General features: G+C 31.1%; 1 pseudogene; it reads right to left on the minus strand.

Moving 5' to 3' along the window:
* Positions 1 to 1,630: 1,630 nt before the first annotated feature.
* LOC116109327 lies at positions 1,631 to 2,729 on the minus strand (annotated as a pseudogene).
* Positions 2,730 to 6,501: the final 3,772 nt, after the last annotated feature.

Genomic DNA, 6,501 nt, shown 5'->3' on the forward strand with positions numbered 1-6,501 from the left:
ATGGGGAAAAACCCTTACAAAGCCATGAAAACCTGTCAACAAGACACTTCCAAAAAGGGTTCCATAACACCCTTCAATTCATCTCAACTACCTCTCTAACCCAACTAATCATTTTCAATTTTGAAAGGTGTAAACATTCACAAAGCATAGAATCTCTATAACCTCCATACAATGGCATATCCATGTATATCACATACATTCAACATTTCCATCAAAACCTAATCAAGAAAAATGCTTAAACTCAACTTGGGTGGGTTTTACTACTTGTTATGGAGAGACTTCACAAATTCTTCCTTTCACTTGTTAGCTTGACCTTCCTCTATCTTAACCAAAAGAATGAAAACCCTCAAACTTCATATGGGTTAAACACTCCAAATCACACAACTTAAGTAGAGATTCTTACCTAGGAAGCCTTAGGTTGCTTTTCTACCTCAAATCACTTCAAAAACCCCTTGGAAATCCTTGATCAAAAAAAAGAGCAGTTGAGAGGAAGAAGAATGAAGAGTTGCGTTTGAGAAGAAGAAATGAGGGGTTTGTTAATTCTAATTCCTTTTAATGAAATATAAACACAATCATTCCCATTTTGCCCTTACTCTTCTTTGGGAATTCCATCTATATCCTTTGATTCATTACAAACTCACCCCCATATCAACACATTCTCCATGAAAAATCCTTACAATTAACTCCCCACTTTTCCTGCTAATTAGGGGTAGAAAGGTCAAATTGCCCTTAGGGAAGAAAATATCTAAAACTCAATCAACATTTTATTCGGGCTGTCGCCGCGGCGAAACCGTCCAGAGAGTTTCCGGTGGTTTCAACACATCTTCGCCGCGGCGAAGATTCTTCTTCGCCCCGACGAAGCTCGGCATACTACACTTCTTCTAATTTTAACCCATTTCAAGGCAATTAATCCACACAACACTCATACTAATAACTATCAAACAGTATTACCAAAACCAATTTCAAATAGGAGCGGAAGAGGAAACAATAACTACGTACCTCAAGTGAGGCGTTACAATTGAGAAGACTACCCGAATATTATATGACCTATTAATTCCGCATGTTTTCTTTAAGTATCAACAACATTTTAAACGACAACGTTACGAATTTTACAAAGCCAAAACGACAGTGCACAGTAAAACTTTAATATTACCACTTCAGCCAAACAATGTCACTATAACTTATCATCAAAGTATAAAAGAAGCGAAATTCAAAGATTCCTTCAAAATCTCAACATCAAATACTAAACCTGACAATAGAAAAGAATTTCACAATAACAATTACAAAATAAATAACATGAATTGAAATATATAAAATACTCAATTGCGTATTAGTTTGAAACCAATTCATTTGAAATAACATTAATGAATAACGAAAGATAAATTTGAAACAACAAAACGTAAAATTTTAACATGTGTACATAATTATGCTAACAGATAATACTTTTCCCATGGGAGAAGATCATCATGCAAGTATTACAATGTTAACGACCTAAAACGAAAGCCTTAAGAGCATGACAACCTAAAACACAACAGACCAATTCTATAAATGCTTATTCAACAACATATTATCTATATATTACATACAAGCAAAAAAAAATATTAAAATTACAGTCTCTACAGCATCCTAATCAAAAAGCAAGAGACCTTGCCTCATCCATTTTCCATAGACCTTCCTCATACTTGTACCACCTCATAAAGCCTTCATCACTTCGAGTACACTGGCACATGATGCACGAGTGCTCAATACATGTTAAGAACTCACGTAATCGTGCAGCCTTTTCCAAGATAATTTTATCTGGCTTCTTAATAATTTTTTCGAGCATCACTGGAGAAAGAAGTGGACCTTCTATAAGAAGACTATGTGATATGTTGACGACTTTCAAATTTGGTAGGTCATCCAATGTAAGCAATAGGGAATCCTTAACTATCGATGAGCATCTCAAGCTCAAAACCTTTAAATTTGGAAGAAAACTGACTATCATAGAAGCAAAGAGAACGTCAAAAGGACCCATGATCTTGAGTTCATTGAAGTTCTTACAATTTACGGCTATTTCCTTTATAAGATAAGGCAGATTTACTATACTAGGCATTGTCAGGGATTCGAGAGATCTCCATGTATGAATGGCCTTGCAAATTACATCCTTCTTTATTCTATTCCAAGCTGGCATAACAAGATGCCTCAGATGGGGGCACCTGCAGACAACAATATATGGTGCGTTACTTCCCAATTCATTGTACCAAAAAGAAAATTAAAGGTGATGATCACTAGTACCCAAGGCAATGCCAAAGACTCGGTCAATAAATAGTGAGAATAAAAAAACAAAATTACCTTTCAACAAGGTTTTAAACAGAAACATAAAAAAATTACCTTTCAGCAATGTAAGTAAATTGTTCGTCCCCTGCATACAAATTGAAGTGAAAAATCAAGGTTCTTATCTGTCCCTGACTAAGACCCAACTAAATTTTCAACAAACAAGTCAATGCCTTATCAGAACATTCATCCACGTAAACATATGACTTTAACAGGATTTTGATAAAATTTGATCTCAACATTGACAAATCAAGAGTTTTCCAAAGTAGAGGATCACAGCAAGCTGAACGCCATGAATTACAAACGTGAGCAATGCCTGAAGCCAACTGTAAAACATCAAAACATAGGAAGATTTTCACCAATAAGTCAGTGTCCAGATCCTTCCATCTTCTTATAGTAGAGGCACCCTCTTTCATTTGACCAGTTGCCCAATTATCTCATAGAACTTTTGGAGCATCAGACACCTACATAAGTTATGCACATAATTCATGTACTATGCAAAAAATATCATCCAATACATTAAGTTATATGAATTTAAAGAGATTTGTATTAATCAAATGTATCAAATACTTAATATACCTATGTAGGGATATAGATGAATGCAAACCGTTTACACTTAAGATAAATGAATACTTAACATTAAATGATTATGAGCAAAAAAGTTTATATTCGTTGAATAGAATAAACAATGAAGGAACGATATCTGATATTCATAACAAAATCGAATAATTATGTCAACAAATAAAAATACCATCATTAATTTAGAAAAATCTAAAAACGAGTTTTGAAAATAACAACGCTAATTCTCATAATAATTAACATGATAATATCTACCAAATCCAAACACATAGAAAACTGTTCGCTATCCATATCTACACAAATTATATAAACCACTAACACCTACACAAGTTTATATTTCAATATATTACAATGATAACAACACCCCCAGAGCAACAGATTCCTTACAAAAGAACAAAAAACATGTTACAATTACCATCACAATATGCATTGACATTGCAAAAGCAATCAAAATAGCAACACCACTCTTAAGCAATACGATTAATGTAAGTTTTACTAATATCATCTGTTTGTTAATTTGTTAATTTCATGTTTTGTTAGTAATAGAAAACGTATGTCGATCCAACAATTGGAACGGATATGTCAAATCATTGTGTCTTTAATTCTTAACAGCTTTCAATATATAAAAACCAAAATAAGTTAGAAGGATATTTAACGAACCATATTTTTCACACTTTTTTATTGTTAACTTCTTATATACAAGTAATGATATTATGATTACCAACTGTTTGAAACTATATTTACACCTTTTTTTTTTTTTTTTTTTTTTTTTTTTTTTTTGTTGTGGATCTTGTGTTTGGAAACAATTTTGTTTTTTATTTGGATCTTGTGTTTGAAAACCACTATTTAATTTAGAATTTACAGGTGCAAGTCTCTAAACCAACAATCAACGTAAAGCAAGCTTACATAGAGAAAAATCTTCAAACAACGACACAAACTACCAGCAATAAAAATTGCAGGGCTTCAATTTTGAAGATCCTTGCAGAAGCAGAAAATAACCATGCTTCAATACTGCTTGGAACGCATTTGTCTTCATAGAACATGATAGAAACATAGGATTACAACTACTGATTGCATCTTGCAAACAAGATAACCAACAAGCAATATATCAAACCAATGTTGCTCTAATCACTATGCATGACAGTAGAGGTGTAAATATTCTAATGAAATTAGTGAAAGTAACCAATCAATTAACACAACTGAAAAATTACAGGGAAGTGTTCAAGTCCATGACCCCCAACTGCACGACAATTCTCATTAAAAGGAGATAATTTCGTATTTGTGACAAAGAGAATCAAAATCGTATACATTAAACCAGATCAACGTCGCCAGAAAATATCACAGTCCAAGATGTAACGTAGATACCAAATAGTATGTATGAAATATAATTTTTAGTGAGCTCTTTATATTATTTATTACACATGTAAAAATATCTCAATAAAAGTGTATTTCTATATTCATTTATCATTGGATGGTCTACAATGTTTGACAAACATCTATCTAAATATATTATAATGTAAATTAACAAAATCTATAAATAAACATTCCATCACACATCGAAAAAACTCGATTCTATTACGAACCAATTTAAATCCCACGCGGAATGATACACCCATTTGAAGCACAACGGCGAAACTATTATTCACTTAATCAAATGATATATTATAATGTATCATACATTTCTGCTTGAATACTTAACAAAATAATTTTTATTGTTACCATTTCGTATCCTCTTATACAGGAACTTATTAACGTTTCTTCGATCAACGTGTTTAGTTATTTTAGACATTTATTTTTTCCCAAAGAAACTTTGGTATTCTCAAAACAGATATCAGATAAACAATATTGACTCCTATTAATAAAACTCCAATCTAAATATATTAATCTTAATTAAAAAAAAAAAAACTAGAAATAACCATTTCTATTACACATTTAAAAAAACTTTGTACATTATGATCAAACAAGATCAAAGTCAAACTATAGCATTTTTCAAACCATATTACGGAACCATAATTAAAAAATTAATAAATATATTATGACAGTCATCATCTCTGACTTTGATCACATTGTTTGTTTTCATAATAACTAAACATCTTGCCGAACCATTATTAACCCCTAACAAAATGTTGCAAATAACAAAATATTTTATGGTTTTCGTTTAATGTTGTACGGATAGTCTACTAACGTTTCGTTACCTTTTCCAAATCATTATAACACTTTTCGATCGACATGTTTATTTGGTACCAATTATCGCTCATCCAACCTTTCGTATCATATCTCCTATAAAAGCTCTAACATCAATCACCCATTTAACTTTCTTCGGATACTATACACTTTAACTGTTCATTTCTTCCAAAATTAATTCCAAAATGGCTGACAAAACATCACAACCAAAAGAATCTGCAACGAATTCCAGCAACGACCTCAACAACATAATCTCCATCGAAGCAACCAGAAGGTATAAATATTGCACATCTTTTGTATGCTATATTACAAAATCACAAACAAAACGATGATACATATTTGCCACAATACAAAAGCCATTAAAAAAAATTTGAATGGTCGAGAATTCATCTCATAATTATATTTACACATTCATGTCCATATATTTATAAAATTTGATTGTATATGTTTTTTGCAATGTTTTTAGACATTTTTCAGGGAATGCTGGAGTTGAGGGAGATGTTCAAAAAAGTTGAGAATAGTCTGGTGATCTACATACTACACGAGAAAAATTCAGAGAAGTCATTGACCAGATGTTACAAATCATGAAATCTGCCAGGATATTATTTATAACCTAAACAAAAGAGAGTATGCACATGCAATAGAGGAACTCAACAACTATAAGAAAATAGAAAATAAAGTCTATATCATCCAAACCCACTTCACAGTATGAAAAAGCGATGTACTATTTTTATAATAAAAGTTTTATCTCTATATTCAATTTTACTTAATTTAGTGTACTCATTAATTGATTGAAATTGTGCTCCATGACACACACTTAGTTTTGATTTAATTCTTCCATCTTCACACATTGGATGAGTGCAAATAATAATTATATAAGTACATTACATAGATAAATCATCTTCACTGGAAAGAATCCTGTACTATGAGAAAAAATTTACCAATCATGTCAAACTGGAAATGAACTCAATATAATTTTAAGTTCAATAATTGATCTTCATGATATTAATTGATGTTAATAATTACAAAGGTACAATTATTAATTTATATTAACAAACTCTGTACAATATAGAAGTTATTTACTCTAAACTTGTATAATCTAACAATTATCACTCTCAATTAATACTTTATTCTGTGACAAAAATTTGTTTACAACCCGAGTAAACGTTAAGTAAATGATTTTTTTTATCAACCAAATTAAATTTGATTCTGTATGTGATACAATCAATACACTAACCTAAACATCCACACAATCCAGGCAATATTTATATTATCATCATGACGGTTTCTTACTTGAACTTAACAAAATATTTATTACGTTTACTACCGTTTCATATCCTCTTATCCAAAAAGTATTAAAGTTTTTTCAATCAATATGTTACTATACTAGACATTTATTGGTTTTCCCAAAGCACCTTTGTATTC

This window comes from Pistacia vera, unplaced genomic scaffold, assembly GCF_008641045.1.
Source record: "Pistacia vera cultivar Batoury unplaced genomic scaffold, PisVer_v2 Contig578, whole genome shotgun sequence".
Classification (NCBI taxonomy): Eukaryota; Viridiplantae; Streptophyta; class Magnoliopsida; order Sapindales; family Anacardiaceae; genus Pistacia; species Pistacia vera.